The sequence below is a fragment of the Pleurodeles waltl genome, chromosome 2_2, assembly GCF_031143425.1.
Source record: "Pleurodeles waltl isolate 20211129_DDA chromosome 2_2, aPleWal1.hap1.20221129, whole genome shotgun sequence".
In the NCBI taxonomy this organism is placed as follows: Eukaryota; Metazoa; Chordata; class Amphibia; order Caudata; family Salamandridae; genus Pleurodeles; species Pleurodeles waltl.
Genome location: NC_090439.1, coordinates 696,634,915 through 696,653,040, shown reverse-complemented (window position 1 = coordinate 696,653,040; position 18,126 = coordinate 696,634,915).

Here is an 18,126-nt window from a genome sequence, read left to right as displayed (position 1 = left end):
TTTCACTCTACTACTGGATTACTATTAATTTTAAAACTGTGATTGAATGCTGTGAAACCTCTAATAGTTAAAATTGTGTTCTTTTTTTGCTTTACATAAGTATAGATTGATAAAAAGCAATGGAGCTATTATATCTGACAAGATGAAATTATGATGACGAGAAGGCGGCAGTATAAGGAAAGGTGTTTTTTGTATTTGTATGGGTATTGTATAGAGAGACATACCAAGATTGATGTACTGTTAATATGGTTAAACTGTTGACTGATGTGGTAAAATTATCTGGTACTAAACAAGTAATAATGTCAAGGACAATATGAATTACAGAATTGCACGTCCAAAATTAGTCAATATCTTGAAGTTTGAACATAAGAAATAACATGTTTAAAGATGGCTGCCGTATATGTGTAATGTTTTGTAGTCCATTTTTTATGTTTAGTTAGTATTTGTAATGTTAAATGGAAACTGAAGTAGGGACTATTATGATTTCCCGTGAACAAGGGAGCGAGGTCTCCCGAAACGCATCGAGTAGGATTGTGCATTTTGCTCGTTTTATTTTGGCCTGAATAATTGCTAAAGGATTAAGTGACTGCAGCGTTTCCTTTCCTTTCCTGTGAAAGGAACGATTTATTCTGTTTTATATATGTTATATATATATATAATATATATATATGTTATATATATATATAATATATATATATATATTTACACATATATAAGTATGTGTATAATTTTATTTCTAATAAATAAAATCAAACTGTTCCTCAAAGAAACTGACATCAGAGCAGCTAGTCACGCCTTGTAGCTCTCAGATCTGGATTTTTACAACATCCTGCTCTATAGCCTCCCAGATTTCACATTGGCCTACCTTAAGTTCATCCTACAAATTGTAGCATGCCTCTTTGAGGGCTGTAGGAAATGTGAGCATGCTAATTAGAATTCTAGTGACTCCTTTAAAAACTCGTATCACCCTCAAGGCCACCTGAAACATCTACAAAGCCATCAAAACTGACGCACCGCTTTTCTGGATGACTAACCAACTATAACCATTGGTTTGTAGAACTTCTTCAGCCAGGACGCCACCAGAATGAAGATAAAAAAGTGTAAGTAACAAAAATCTAAGCAAAAGACCTCATCCATCTCTGTACCCTTGATCTGGACTTATGCCTTCTTCAATTTAGGAAAAACCTGAAGAAGTACATTTTCTATAGAATGCTGCATAACTACACAGTGCATATGCCATTGCCCCTCACAGATTCCATCTCTAAAATAATCTCTGCTAACAGAGCTCAGCTCAGTTTGTGTTATACAAGTACTACATACATACATTTCCAAAAACCTAAAATGTAAATGAGCTCATACTAGGTGAAACATCCCCAATTGATGATTTCCCATTGCCTAATGAAATACCATTTAAGCTTGCCTAGTCCCACTTCATTTCTTGATCTGTTTCATCTCTTAGAATTTTGTGGACCACAGGTTTAACACAACTACAGCATATCTCCTTTTGAGTGTAGCAAAGTGTCATATAATGTTTATCTGATCCTAAGTAATATTTTTGGGTTTTTCCCTTGTATTATCTTAATTCAGTGTGTACAACATAAAGATGGATATTTTCCCCTTTCTTGTTACTCAAATATGTTTGTGTATCCCCTAGTTGTAAAATGTTTACCTTTATCTATATGTCTATTATATCTGTCCCTCTTGTGTCTGAAAAGATTGATTTCTCAATATTTTTTACATGTTTTTATCACTGTGATATGATTAAAATCCTCATATAGTGTTCTTTGTTTACTCATAATTGTGTACTTATTAACAAGCATAATCTTTTATGGGTTGTCTTTCCATTCCAATATGTTCAGTAAAACTTTCTTTGCAAAGTGATCCCTTTAGAATTTGCCTCTTTTAATTGACACCACCCGTCTCTCTGAATTTCGTCTTCAGCTCTTCACCAGTATAAATCAATCTCTCACGTATGATTTAAAAAAAATCTCAGTAAAGGGCTAACTGCCTATACGTCGTCTACTCATCTAATTCAGTAAATCTACAACCCAAACAAGTGCATTTCTACTCTAGCCAAATCTTGGAATAAGTCACACACTACACATGGCCACTCACAGTTGGTGCCAGGGAATCACAACATTGAGTAATGGAGTCAGCGAATAACAAACCCAGCAAAATGAACTACATGTACAAATAAATGAAAATAAAGAATAAAAATAAATAAAACAAATGACACTAGGAAATATGCCTTTTCTATCTGGTCACCCCAGACTTTTCAGATTTTGCTGGAACCCATATCTTTGGTGGCTTTAGAACTCTGAGCACTTTACCCCTGCTACCCAGTAGTAAAGTGCCTGTGCTTCCTCTTTAACCATGGTTAAATCGACTTTTTGCTGATTGTCATAGTTTACTTACCTGTAAGTACCTAGTATATGGTGTAAAGGTGCACCCAGTGCCTGGACAATAAATGCCACTTGTGGAATGTATCACCTTTTGTGCTGTCAACTAGAGTGGCAGTGCAAACATGGCTATATCAATGATTTTTGTTTACATCTGTTTATGGCTGTTTTCTGCATTTTGATTTACCAATTATCGGCATAGCAACAATAGTGTGTGCAATATGGGAAGCAGAGAACGTAAATGCCTTGTACATAACATGTGAACAGCAGGATGACATTTGAGCTTAATATATATGAAAGTGAAGTCAGTTAGAAGAGCTAAACAATAGATTTCCAGACAGTTGTGAACAATAATGTAGGTGAAGTGAGAGCATGTTTAGTATTTTAGACTATATTGCACAATTACAGAGATAAACTGTTAAATTGCCCACTTATGGAGCAACTATAGAGCTAAACAGAGAGTAGCAGTGACATTAACTATTCCACTAGGCCAAATATTATCAGCCCTTCCACTGCAATCAGCAGTTTGTGCAAGACTGTCACCATCAAAGATGCCTCATGGTGCGCAAGTCAATGTTCAGTGGCAGTGTATAGATCTTCTGTGCACGCTGTATGAAGAGGTATATCAGAGAGCTGTGTTACATGCAGTGTGTCGTCCATTTCACCATCATTTGGTATGTGGGAAGTACCTGGGACAGCAGTGTGTATGTCAGCAATAAACACTTCCCAACTGCTGACTACTGGGTTTTTATGGAGTCCTAATATATCTTCCCTATGTAGGGCAAAGTAGTGAACAATTTCATCCAAGACGAAATGTGTGGATGCTCTGCTGCTTTCCATCTGTGCGTGATTAGCCATTTAGCTAATAGTGATCCCAAGTCAATAAATCCAGATGTAACCTTGTGCTTTTTACTTCTACTGTAGAGTCCCAGTACATATACTTCCCAGGAGTTGGTAAGGACTCTATCTGTATAATGTGTGAAGCGTCTCACTATTCCACACCAGTAATCCATTTCCAAAGCATATGTATAATATCAGCATTTACCTGTCCGCTGTGGGGGCAGGCCACCTCAGTGTAGCGTAAATATCTGTTTATATTGGCAGGAGTGAAATAGGCCCTAAGGACAATGTATAATTGAATCAAGTGGAAGCGGGCTTTGCGGGGTATGTGAGTAGGACCTTCCAGTCCATTCTTTGTCCTGTGCAAGGGCAATCAATGCTTTCTTCCCAATGCCCACGGAGGGCTGAGAGCATTGGTGCCTGCTAGAAATGGGGTCTCTAGTTGGCAGAGGTATACACCGTTGTGTAAGTAGGGACCACAATCCTAGTCAGGGTAAGTCACACACAATCCAAATTATCCTGTACCCACCCTCTGGTAGCTTGGCATTGAGCAGTCAAGCGTAACTTAGAGGGCAATCTGTAAAGTATTTGTGCAATAAATCATGCAATAACACAGTGAAAACACCACAAAAATACACCATATAGGTTTAGAATAATGTAAGCTATTTATCTGAGTGAATTAAGGTCAAATCGATCAAGATTTGGTAAATACAATTGAAATATCACTTTTGTAACGATAAGAAGAGTCTTAAGTCTTTGAAAAGGACCAAGTGTCTCTTGCAAGAACAAAGTACCTGGTATGCATCAAAATTACACTAACGGAGACCGCAGAGAAGGAGATTCATGGAAACCAAGGGTGTGCGTCGGATTTCTGGGTGCACACAGACGATGCGTTGAACCTTTTCCACACAGCAAGGGCTTTGCATACAATTCTGGTGCACAGGCTTGAATCCTCTTTGCGATGCGGGGGGCCTTTTGATGTCCACAGATGATGCGTGGAAATCCTGGGTGTGCAGGACAAGCCACAGGTGCTGTGTCGATCCTGTGGGCGATGCGCTGGAGTTTGTGTCACACGACAGGCACTGCATCGATTCCTCCTGCAGGATGTCAGGCTGCATCATTCCGGCTTAGCGATGCGTCGATCCAATGGGTTGTACATCGAAGTTCCAGTCGCAATGCTGGCACTGCGTCGATCCCCACTCTGGGGGCTGGACTGCGTCGTTCCAATTCAGCGATTGGGTGATTCTTTCACCGCTAAGCAGGCCTTGTGTCGATTCTGGCAGGCTGTGCATTGATTTACGCAGAGATGAAGTCTTTTTGTCCCTGAGACTTCAGGAAACAGGAGGCGTGCTCAATCCAAGCTCTTGGAGAGCACTTCTCAGCAGAGCCAGAGGCCAGCAAGGCAGCAGGGCAACAGCAAGGCAGCAGTTCTTCACAGCAAAGCAGTCGAGGGGAGTCCTTTGGGCAGCCAGGCAGCTCCTCATGGCAGGTTGCAGGATTTGGTTCAGAGTATCTGTCCCAAGAAGTGTCTAAGCTGGTAGGGTCAGGGACCTAGTTTATATACCCAAATGTGCCTTTGAATTGGGGGAGACTTAAAAGAGTGGTTTTGAAGTGCACAAGGTCACCTTTCAGTACAGCATTTTCTCAGTAAGGGCAGTGGCCTGTTGTAGTACCTGGTGACATTCTGTAATGATCTGTACTAAGTCTGGTGTATTTTTTGGGGATTGTGATCCAGGGCATTAGTGGTGGCCTCCCGTCTATGCCTGGGATGATGGGATGTCAGAGTGTGTTGATTTTGAAGCATGACCGCTGTAGGTCTCCAGCCAGTGCCAGGCATAGTCAGGAGAGTCAAAAAGTGTGTGTTGTCTTTGGCCACCACATGAAGACATGCCAAGAAGAATAATGAGTACTTCAGATCCAGATCACGAAGATGATGTTTCAAATCCAGGAAAGGATTTCATAGTTTCTGGACTGCAATGGTATAATCATGGAAAAAAAAATAAGTGTGTTGTCTACTGTAATCTCCGGTAGGTTCCTGGTTTCACGCAGGACTGAATCCCTGTCACAATAGTGCAGTAGTTTGAGCAATAGTGGGCGAGGTCCAGATCAAGGTGGTGGTTTCTTTGCCAGAAAACAGTGTTGTTCAAAGGAGAATTATTGGGAGAGTGCATGCTGATGGAGCAACTCCAGCAGCCAGTGCTCCACATACTGTACTGCGTTATGTCCCTCTACCCCCTTCTGCAGCCCTACACTGTGTATGTTCTTCCACCTAGGGAGCCCTTCCATGTCTTCAGCCTGCTGTTCCAAGACACTGACACACTCCAATATTGTTTGTACGGATGAGTCAATATTTTGGGTTTTTGGCTGTAAATCTGTAAGGGATTGTTCCACCAGTCCAACCCTATCAACTAGTTTGGGGTGGTCTGCATGTAGTAACATTAAATCTGCTGGCACATTGTCTATCTTGATCTCTAAGGAAGTGTTTGTGTGTTTGACAGCTGGCAACACATTGTCCAAACTGTCCTCCATTGTCGTGGGTTGGGCAAGATGTTCAAGCTCAGGGAACTCCTCAACACCTGTGGCAGGGGCTGCCATCTGACATGATGGAAACCTTTTTGGGTGACAGTACAATGACATCCCATTGCTGGTGAGTGTGGTGGTCATTCTGACCTCGGCGGTAAAAGGCGCCTACCGCCGGTCAGAAATCCTCCATAATCCCGCCGCGGTCGCGGAAACCCGCCACGGTCATTCTGACCCGCAGAAGGCAAACCTCCGAAAATCCGACAGCCACAACAGACCGCCAGACCAGCGGTCGGCGGAAAAGTGGAGGTGACAAAACCTCCACCGTCACGCCAACAGAAATACGCCCATGCCATTACGACCCACGAATCCACGCGGCGGTCTTTCAAACGCGGTATTCCATTGGCGGGACACACCGCCGCGGTCAGAATACACACAAACGAACAAAACTCAGCCACATTGGCCGATTTGAATACCACACACCTGATACACATACACACACCACTCCCACACACACAATACAATATAAAACACACACCCACATCACCCACAAACACCTACGACCAAAAATTCTGAAAGAAGGCCAGAGCGAGACACCACCATCCACAAACTAGCAGCCACAGCCACTCCACACCATCACCCACACACTATCCACACACAAAACAACACACACCACCACACTCAACACACTTAACTACACATACTCCACCCCACACATCATACACACCACCCCATGGCACCCCAAAGACACCCCCGCTTCACAGACGAAGAACTCAGGGTCATGGTGGAGGAAATCGTTCGGGTAGAGCCCCAGCTGTTCGGCACACAGATCCAATACACCAGCATTGCCCGGAGGACGGAGCTATGGCAGAGGATTGTCGACAGGGTTAACGCTGTGGGACAGCACCCCAGAAATCGGGAAGACATCAGGAAGCGATGGAACGACCTACGGGGGAAGGTGCGTTCCATGGTATCCAGGCACAACATCGCCGTGGAGAAGACTGGCGGAGGACCCCCACCTCCACCCCCACAATTTACAACATGGGAGGAGGAAGTCTTGAACATCCTGCATCCTGACGGCCTCGCAGGAGTCGGCGGAGGAATGGATACTGGTAAGTTGAAGCTTCACTACTGCTTCCCCCCCACCTGCATGCCAAATCATACCCCAACCCTCACCCCCATCCTCGAACCCCACCCTCACCCCCACCCCCATCCTCACCCCCACCCTCACCCCCACCCCCATCCTCACCCCCACCACCATCCTCACCCCCACCCCCAGCACACCTATTCCCTGCCAATGTCTCACCATCACAACCCACACATCCAAAAACCTAGGCCTGCATGCGTCCACTAAGCATGGACACCCATCACCAAAGCATGCCCAATGCATATACACATCCCCCCCACAAACCACCCTCACCAAAGCACCCACACACGAATGCCAGCACTTGGGGACACGGGAACCCACAGATACACCCATATGCCACACATTGAAACTATAACCATACCTCTATACCCCTGCAGGACCCGACCGTCAACACACCGCCGCGGAGGGCCCAGAATTCTCCACACCCCCCACCCAAGAGGCCGTCAGCGATGACAGCAGCTCTGTCGACCTGGACACCGATGACCAGCCCGGACCATCGGGGACCTCTGGACAGTCGGTTCCCCTCACACAGGCCCAGGCCACTACAGACCCAAACCCCTCTGGGAACACCAGCACAGCTCCCACCCAGCGGGCCCATGCCTCTGTCTCCAGGGCGCGTCAATCTGCGGTGTGTCTACCACTACAGGGCACCCAGGATAACCCACCACCCCAACAACAACAGGGACCTGGGGGCAGTGGTAGTGGGCACACCGGCCAGGGGGCAGAGGCCCAGGGAAACAGGGCAACTCGGAGGGCAGCTGTGCGACAGGGGGGGGACGGGCCCAGGGAACCCACTCTCCACGAGGCCCTCACCACCATCATGGGAGCATACAACCGCTCCCAGGAGACGATGGCGACGGTACTGGCCCGGTTCCAGGAGATCCAGGTACTGCAGGAGGAACACTATCGGGGGTACAGGGAGGACATCAGAGCCCTCACCTCCACCCTGGTTACCATGGTAGGGCTGCTGCAGGACCTCATCAACACCAGGACGGACACTCAACAACACCCAAGGGCCCCTGCCACTAGCCTGGACCAAGAACAGCCAACCACCTCCGCCGGCGCTAGTGGACAGGAGGCCCCCGCACAGCAGCAGCCCACCAGACCCCCACCTCCTGCAGGAGAAGAACCACCCCGCAAGAGGGCCCTGAGATCTCGCAAGAAGACAGAGTAGGATGTCAAGACCCCCGCCAGCAAAGGATACCACCTGATGTCATCCCACTGTCCCACATTGTCACCCTGTCCATCCTTGAACTGCCCATGCTCCATCTCTCCACAGGCCTCTGGACAATGCACCTGTGTGACTGTTACTCTGGACTCTGCCATGGACATTCCTTCACCATAGCCCCCACCCACTTGAAACCACCCATCCCATTTTGAGCACTTAAATAAACACCTATTTTGCACAAAACTATCTGGAGTCTGGCTGTGATTTCAATATATTGTAATTGACATGACAGTGCAAATATGTCCTTGTACATAGTGAAGTCAACAAACAGCTGCCACAAAGCTGTAGTCCATGGGGAAACGAAGCACAGGACTCGTAGTGGGGACCACAGATCTGAAATAGGGAGGGAAAAGCCACAACTCAGTCATCATACACTGGGGCAAATAGACAGGCAGCAGAGATGCAGGAGACTAGTTCACATTTACTAAATTATCTTTGAATTGTTACCTGTGTCCTATTGGAAGTACTGTTCAATGATTCTGTCCCTGTTGTCTGTTTCAGCCCCGTCGTCTTCCTCCTCGTCACTCTCCTCAGTTCCACCGCTGCCACAACACCACCGTCTCGACCATCCTCCTGCAGGAAAGGCACCTGGCGGCGCAAAGCCAGGTTGTGAAGCATGCAGCAGGCCACGATGATGTGACACACCTTCTTAGGTGAGTACATTAGGGATCCACCTGTCATATGCAGGCACCGAAACCTGGCCTTTAGGAGGCCAAAGGTGCGTTCGATCACCCTCCTAGTACGCCCATGGGCCTCATTGTACCGTTCCTCTGCCCTGGTCCGGGGATTCCTTACTGGGGTCAGTAGCCACGACAGGTTGGGGTACCCAGAGTCCCCCAATAGCCATACACGGTGTCTCTCTAGCTGTTCCATCACGTAAGGGATGCTGCTATTCCTCAGGATGTAGGCGTCATGCACTGACCCTGGGAATTTGGCATTTACATGCGAGATGTACTGGTCAGCCAAACACACCACCTGGATGTTCATTGAATGGTAACTTTTTCTGTTCCTGTACACCTGCTCCCTGTCTCTTGGGGGAACCAAAGCCACATGGGTCCCATCAATGGCACCAATGACGTTGGGAATATGTCCAAGGGTGTAGAAATCACCCTTCACTGCAGCCAATTCGCCCACCTCAGGGAAAATGATGTAGCTCCTCACGTATTTCATCAGGGCAGACAACACTCTGGATAACACCTTCGAAAACATGGGCTGAGACATCCCAGAAGCAATTCCCACTGTTGTCTGAAATGAACCACTTGCCAAGAAATGGAGTACTGACAGGACCTGCACCAGAGGGGGAATCCCTGTGGGTTGGCGGATGGGGGACATCAGGTCGGGCTCCAGCTGGGCACACAGTTCATGTATAGTGGCACGGTTAAGACGGTAGGTCAGGATAATGTGGCGTTCTTCCATTGTCGACAGGTCCACCAGCGGTCGGTACACGGGAGGATTCATCCGTCTCCTCGCCAAACCCAGCGGACGGTGCCTAGGAAGGACAACATGGAACACACAGTCAAGCAACCCACAGGTACGTACTCACAGCTAGCACAGTAAACGATTCCCTATGCAGTGAATGGCGTGTCTGAGTGGCTATGCAAGGCCTAGGCCTGTGTGACGCAGTTGAAATTGAGCCATGTGGACCCTCGAAATGGCGGCTGCCTGACCTGTGAAGTGTGACAATGGGATGTGAGGTCAATGCGCTGGCGTGGCACACCGCGGCGGGCGGCGGGCGAAGACCGCGGCGCGAAGCCGCATTGGTTAACATTGAAGCCTATGGGTTTCAGGAGCCAATGGCGAAGGGCGCCGGCGGTGGCGGTACGCACCGCCGCGGTACGCACCGCCGCGGACGTGACCGCCATTTTCTATCTACTTATCCACTTGCGACTTGAACTTTCACAGGAGAGGACCTATACTGCAAGTGTTGCTGTGACCTCGGTCTGGAAGGGACAATGGCTGCTGCGCCTGGGGAAAGGGCCCCTGCCTTCACTGGAGAGGAGTTGGAGAAACTTGTGGATGGGGTCCTCCCCCAGTATGCGCTACTCTACGGTCCTCCAGACCAACAAGTGAGTTTAATTCAATCTGGATTTGGGGCCACTGGCTGGCTTGGGGGCCTGGCGGGGGGCCTGGCGGGGATGGGGGGGCATGTTGGGCCTGGTGGGGGGCCTGGCGGGGGGCCTGGCGGGGATGGGGGGCATGTTGGGGCTGGCGGGGGGCCTGGCGGGGGGCCTGGCGGGGATGGGGGGGGCATGTTGGGGCTGGCGGGGGGCCTGGCGGGGATGGGGGGGCATGTTGGGGCTGGCGGGGGGCCTGGCGGGGATGGGGGGGCATGTTGGGCCTGGTGGGGGGCACGGCGGGGGGCCTGGCGGGGATGGGGGGCGTTGGGCCTGGCTTGGGGGCCTGGCGGGGGGCCTGGCGGGGATGGGGGGGCATGTTGGGGCTGGCGGGGGGCCTGGCAGGGATGGGGGGGCATGTTGGGCCTGGTGGGGGGCATGGCGGGGGGCCTGGCGGGGATGGGGGGCGTTGGGCCACTGGCAACGAAAATGCAGACAAACTTGAACGTGGTATTTCTCCCTCCCTGTACGTGTCACATAGGTCCGCGCCCATGAGAAGATCGGGATTTGGCGTGCCATCGCCAAGGAAGTCCGGACCCTGGGGGTCCACCATCGACGGGGCACCCACTGCCGCAAGAGGTGGGAGGACATCCGCCGCGGGACCAAGAAGACCGCCGAGTCTCTGCTGGGGATGGCCTCCCAACGTAGGCGGGGTGCCTGCCGTCAACTGACCCCCATGATGTTCCGGATCCTGGCGGTGGCCTACCCTGATTTGGATGGGCGCGTGAGGGCAGCACAGCAGACACAAGGGGGTGAGTACAAGCATCATCTACTCTGTTGTCGCGCAGTGGAGGTGTCTGGGTGGGGGAGGAGGGCTGTGGGTCCCCCTAGGCCAGGGCGATATCTGTAGGCTGGGCACCCCCGTAAGCCCCTGTGTCCCCAGCCACCACCCTCAGTAGTTTGTCAGTACAGCCATCCCTGGGCCGTGTCATCCATGGGTGCAGTTGTCAACTCTAGGCGTGTAGGGCATGTTCCACGGAATGCGTAGCGGACCCCAAGTGCGCAACTTAGTGCAGGGGGCATCTGTGTCTGTCATGTCCGCTAACTGTACCGGAGATCCATGTACTCAATATCCCTTTATTTCTCTCTCCCCCCCCCTTTTTGTTTGTCTTTCTGTGCTTGTGTGCATCAGCATCATCAGGCGGAGGAGAAGTGGCATCGGGGCAGGAGGGAGCTGCATCTCACATGGCCCAGGAGGGCCATGCCACAGAGTCAGACTGGACCAGTGAGACGGAGGGCGAGGGGAGCTCCACAACGGGGACGACTGGACCCTGCAGCGACATGGACACGTCCTCGGAAGGGAGCTCCCTTGCGGGGGTGGCACCATCCGTGCTCCCCGCCATTACAGGTACAGCCGCCACCCAGCGCACCATCTCCGCCCTCCCAGCAGCCCCTCAGCGTTCGCCCCGTGCCCGCTCTGCCAGGAAGCCGGGCATCTCCTTCGCCCCAGGCACCTCAGGCCCTGCCCCTGTTAACCCCACTGCCCTCAGTGAGGAGGTCATTGACCTCCTCCGAACGCTCATTGTTGGGCAGACTACCCTTTTGAATGCCATCCAGGGGGTGGAGAGGGAGGTTCATCGCAGCAATGCGTACCTGGAGGGCATTCATTCGGGTCAGGCTGCCCATCAGCGATCGTTCCAGGCTCTGGCCTCAGCACTGACGGCAGCCATTGTCCCTGTCTCCTGCCTCCCTCTACTAACTCCCTCCTCCCAGTCTCCTGTTCCTCTGCCTGTCCCACCCACACCATCAGACCAGCCTGCACACACCTCAACACCCAAGAGCAGCTCATCCAAACATAAGCACCACAGATCACGCAGACATTCACACACGCAACATTCCGATGCAGACATGCCAACAGTCACTACCACCTCTGTGACCCCCACCTCCTCGTCTCCCTCCTCCCTCCCTGTGACGTCTACACTCACACCTCCATTCACCTCACCATCAGCCAGTGTTTCCATCACCAGCACACCCTCCACTCCAGTCCGCACACGTGCAGTCACCACCCCACTGCCATTTACACGTCCCCTGTGTCCTCTCCCACTGTGTCTGTCACCCCCTCTTCCACACCACACAAACGCAGCCACCCACCCACCCAACAGCCATCCACCTCACGACAGCCTATCCCTCCTGCACCTGCACCCAAAGACAGCAAACGTGACTCACCTACAACCACATCCTCTCCCTCCACTCCCATTCCCACTGTACCTACCACTCTCCATTGTCCCAAGAAACTCTTCCTCGCCACTGCTAACTTCTTTCCTGACCCTGAGCCCCCCCCTCCTTCTCGTCGGGGTAAGAAGAGCACCTCAGCCACAACCAGCCCTGCAGCCGCCTTGACAAGGGTGCAGGGGTATTGGAGCCCACCAGCCCGCATGTCTGGATCTTCGCCCAGCAGCAAGGGGACAGCCAGCCCACCCCCTGGGAAGAGGAGCAGAAGGCGGAAGGGGCGCCGCAGGAGCCCGGCTTCTACATCCCCCCCGGACACCACCCAGAGACAGTCACCAGCCACAGCTCCAAAGGGAGGAAAGGGCCACAGACTCCCGACTAAGGAGGGCAAGGGCAGCAAGTCGGAGAGGTCAGGCAGCAGGCCTGCTGCCCAGGAGGAGCCCACCACCCCCATAGCCGCTGCCCAGGGAGGACCCAGCCAAGCTGGCCAGGAGGGCCCCACCACCCACAGCCCAGGTGGGCATTGAAGGAGCACCATCCCCGCTGCCCAGGAGGGCACCACCAGGCAATGAGCAGTTGGCCATAGACCGGCCGCCGTCTCAAGCCCCGCTGAACTGGGCCCCGCCGTCTCAAGCACCGCTCCGCTGGGCCCCGCCGTCTCCAGCACCGCTGAACTGGGCCCGCCGTCTCAAGAACCGCTGAACTGGGCCCCGCCGTCTCAAGAACCGCTGAACTGGGCCCCGCCGTCTCCAGCACCGCTGAACTGGGCCCCGCCGTCTCAAGACCCGCTGAACTGGGCCCCGCCGTCTCAAGAACCGCTGAACTGGGCCCCGCCGTCTCCAGCACCGCTACGCTGGGCCCCGCCGTCTCAAGAACCGCTGAACTGGGCCCCGCCGTCTCAAGCACCGCTCCGCTGGGCCCCGCCGTCTCAAGAACCGCTGAACTGGGCCCCGCCGTCTCAAGAACCGCTCCGCTGGGCCCCGCCGTCTCAAGAACCGCTGAACTGGGCCCCGCCGTCTCAAGAACCGCTGAACTGGGCCCCGCCGTCTCCAGCACCGCTGAACTGGGCCCCGCCATCTCAAGAACCACTGAACTGGGCCCCACCATCTCAAGAACCGCTGAACTGGGCCCCGCCGTCTCCAGCACTGCTCCGCTGGGCCCCGCCGTCTCCAGCACCGCTGAACTGGGCCCCGCCGTCTCAAGAACCGCTGAACTGGGCCCCGCCGTCTCAAGAACCGCTGAACTGGGCCCCGCCGTCTCCAGCACCGCTGAACTGGGCCCCGCCGTCTCAAGACCCGCTGAACTGGGCCCCGCCGTCTCAAGAACCGCTGAAATGGGCCCTGCCGTCTCCAGCACCGCTCCGCTGGGCCCCGCCGTCTCAAGAACCGCTGAACTGGGCCCCGCCGTCTCAAGCACCGCTCCGCTGGGCCCCGCCGTCTCAAGAACCGCTGAACTGGGCCCCGCCGTCTCAAGAACCGCTGAACTGGGCCCCGCCGTCTCCAGCACCGCTGAACTGGGCCCCGCCGTCTCAAGAACCGCTGAACTGGGCCCCGCCGTCTCAAGAACCGCTGAACTGGGCCCCGCCGTCTCCAGCACCGCTCCGCTGGGCCCCGCCGTCTCAAGAACCGCTGAACTGGGCCCCGCCGTCTCCAGCACCGCTCCGCTGGGCCCCGCCGTCTCAAGAACCGCTGAACTGGGCCCCGCCGTCTCCAGCACCGCTCCGCTGGGCCCCGCCGTCTCAAGAACCGCTGAACTGGGCCCCGCCGTCTCAAGAACCGCTGAACTGGGCCCTTCAAGGCAAGACCCGCTGAACTGGGCCCTTCAAGGCAAGAAGCGCTGAACTGGGCCCTTCAAGGCAAGAAGCGCTGAACTGGGCCCTTCCAGGCAAGAACCGCTGGCCCTTTGGCAGACGTGGCAGGGCAGGATCTGTCTCGGGCAGGGCTGCAGGATGTCCTCTGGCCAACATGCCTCCTCCAGTGGCAGTGGGGTCTGTTATGGACTGTTTGGACTGTGGCTTTGCACTCCCCAGGATGGCCCAGTGGGCAGGCCACCCACTGTATGGACTGTATGGACTGTGGCTTTGCACTCCCCAGGATGGCCCAGTGGGCAGGCCACCCACTGTATGGACTGTATGGACTGTGGCTTTGCACTCCCCAGGATGGCCCAGTGGGCAGGCCACCCACTGTATGGACTGTATGGACTGTGGCTTTGCACTCCCCAGGATGGCCCAGTGGTCATGGAGTCCCCTCGTGGATCTGGCGTTGTGTACTCAAGTGGCTGAGGTGCCCCCCCTTCCCTTCCCCCTGAGGTGCCTGTCCTATTTTCTTTCTGATGCCCCTGCAGTGTTCTCTCCGTGGAGTTCTTGTCGTGGGACTGGGCCTTGCCCCTTTGCACAGGACCCCTGTGGTCCACGGACAGTGGTTGGACTACATTTAGTAGCTGTATATATTTTGTACATAGTTTATTTATTTATTGGGATTACTGGTGTCCATATTTCAATATATCTGCCCGTTTATGATCTCTTCTTTTGGTCTTTGCATTATTTCGGGGGGGGGGGTTTGTGGGTTGTGACAGTGATCTGTGGGAATGCATTGATGTGTGTGTTGTAGTGGGTATGGGTGGGTGGGTGTGTGCCGGTAATCTTTTCCCTCCCCTGTGTCGTAGGTGCAGTACTCACCGATGTCTTCCGCGCCGCCGGGCGTGCTCCTGGTACATGAGCAGGTATAGGAGTGCGGGGATGACCTGCAACTCGGGTTCCATACTGCCGGAATCTCGCGTGGAGTGCGTAGAGGTGAGCGTTTTCCCGTTCGTAGTCTGTTTCCGCCGTGTTTTTATCGGCGGTGCTCCCGCCCCGGAAAAGGTGGCGGATTGGTGGGTCGTGATAGGGTGGGCGGTACATTGTCTGCCGCCTGGCTGTTGGCGGGGACCGCCGCGCTGTTTGTTTGTTCCGCCGTGGCGGGCGGAGTGTTAATGCGGCGGGCTGTGTTGGCGGTTCCCGCCAGGGTCAGAATTGCATATTTTGGACCGCCGGCCTGTTGGCGGCTTGGCCGCCGCATTATCACCGACCGCCAGGGTCAGAATGAGGGCCTGTGTCTGGCAGTTCCACAGCTTTCTGGGTCTGCCTGTTGTCACCTCGGATCAGTGGGGACCAGGCGGGATCCAATATTTTATTACCAGTACATTGGTAGCTGTATAGCAATAGTCTAATTTGTATGATCAGTCTGCTGTTTTTAAGAAGGAGGAATGATGGAGTTACTCAGGGTACATTTTTGTCTAGGTTGAATTGCAGAAGAGAGTCAGACCCAATGAGTGAAGGGGTAACTGACTGAAAGACATCATAAAAGCATATTTCATCAATATGGTGAGGGAATCATGGAGGAGAGTGCTTTTGTAGAATGGAGATATATTATTCACACAACACTGTAGCTGCTTGTTAATATTAAGGGAGTATTGCAATGCGCTGCTAGGTCTGTCCAGCCTCTATTATTTTGGGAACTCGAGTGGTGCAAATACAGGCAGTTGCCACAGAGTTTGTGAGGAATACTGAGTGCCAGAGCTGAGTGGGGTGCCAGTTTCAGCAGTTCCTGTGCAGAGGTTAGGCCAGCTGCAGGTGAGGCAAGACAGCTCCAGGACAGTGTGCTCATGATTGTCATGCGTAGCTAAACATGCCGATTAGCAAGGATTAGTCTAGGTCTTTGCTTCCAACATGACGGAGCCTAGGCCTGACATGACCGCTGTGCTCACAGTGGTTTCATTGCCCAAGGATGCAAGTGGGGAAAGCTGATGGGTCGCTACATTAGAACAGTTCTGTTCATCTGTCTTGGAAGGTTGCAGAGAGTGGTGGTCAATCTGTCCATGCTACTTTATGGCGCTGCAGTGCCTATAGTGGGGGAGGGGCATTAGTGACTGCTCCAATCTGGCTTGTGCCTCCAGATGAGTCTGTTAGCCTCTCCAATCCTCTGGTTGGATGTCTCTGCTACTATGATGGCAGGTAGGCAGGAAAGGGTCAGTGCCGCTAAGCAGTGCCCCGCTGTGCACCCAAGTGACATGAAGCAGCAGGCATCACAAGGTCCACATCCCAGGTGCATAGGCCTCAATTGTGCATCCTCCACATCACCCCTCTCGGAGAGGCATCCTTTTGCAGCGACCACACCCCCATAGCCTGATTACTGATGTGTCACACCTGTAGAGTGACCTATTAGAATAACCCTTTTTGCAAGGAGAAATGCTCTTTTAAATATTATTAAGTATCCCCTATTTATGCCTTGTAGCTCACATCGTAGGATGCATTTTATTTAAAAGTGGGACTTGTGGAAAATTAATATTAACATGTACCTACAGTGGTCATCCCCATAAAGCTATTTTCTGTGTGGCAGGCCTAGCTGTCCTATGTAAGAAATCATAGTGCAGACAGCAATAGAAAAATTAATAAACCAGTATTTATAATATGTATAAGAAATCCAATTCAATGGTCAGATGTAAATAAATATTAAGCAAAAGTAACTTGTAAAATATTGCTGTTTCCCTGCTTGACATCCTGAAAGTTAATTTTTCATTAACTCTTCAGCAACTCCCAGCCTATACTTAGCCTGTGAGTAGGTGTTAAAGAGGTATGAAATGCTTCACAAAAGGAAACAACAGGCTTACGTAAAAGGACAGAGAAGGTCTTGTCTGATCTCCACAGTGGACTCTGCAGGCATACTGTGATAACACACTGTGAACTCATGCTTGACAGGTCTGTTGAGCCACATATAACACTTAGACATACTTAAAAGGGAGAGAAGAGGATGCCAAAATAACTCTTGTAGATTCTTTTTCTAGTTGCTGCAGGGCCCTGATTTTGTCCTACCAGATGCCTGTCTCTAGTTCTGTTGTGGTTATAGTGCCTGCTTCAAACTGGATTTCATTGTTAGATGTGGGAGGACACTGGTTATTTCTTTATTACACTCTGCATACCCCCCAGTCCTAGAAGTCCAAGTCCAAGTTTAGTGTGGCCAAAGTCTTTCGGCATTTTGAAAATGGAATGACACTTTGCGCCTGTCTTCCGTAAGTCAAACAGGAATCACTGAAAATGTGGGTAGGGTTAGCCATGGGATCTTTTACTCCATTGGTGAGAGAGTGCCCAGGAGGCAACCCCACCCACTAGCTGGCAAGAGGCATACATGTAGCATCTGCAGGCACCCACATTTGCTCACCTTTGGGTAGATTGACACAGAGCAGTCAGGCCTACTTAGAAGGCAATGTGTAAAATATTTGTGCAATAACTCATACAGTAACACAGTGGAAACACCAGAAAAAGAACTGCACACCAGTTTAGGAAAATAGATAATATGTATCTTAATAAAATAGGACCAAAACGACAAAATCCCAATATGCACAAGTTCAGATATCACTTTTTAAAAGTTTAGATGAGTCTCAATCCTTAGGAATCAGTGGTTGCATCCTTTTAACACACAGTACCTGGGATGCGTAAAGAAATGTTACTTCACCAGTAAGCAGGATTTCTCACTACCATTCCAACCAAACCAAACGTGACAATGCCACTCTTCTCAGATCATAAATTACCACATATAAGGGAATTTCTAATGCTGGCCTATGAGAGGTGTAAACTTCACAGTAGTGAAAAACTACTTTGCGTGTTTTTCACTACCAGGACATGTAAAAAAGTACATGTCCTGCCTTTCACTAACAGAGCACCCTGCCCTATGG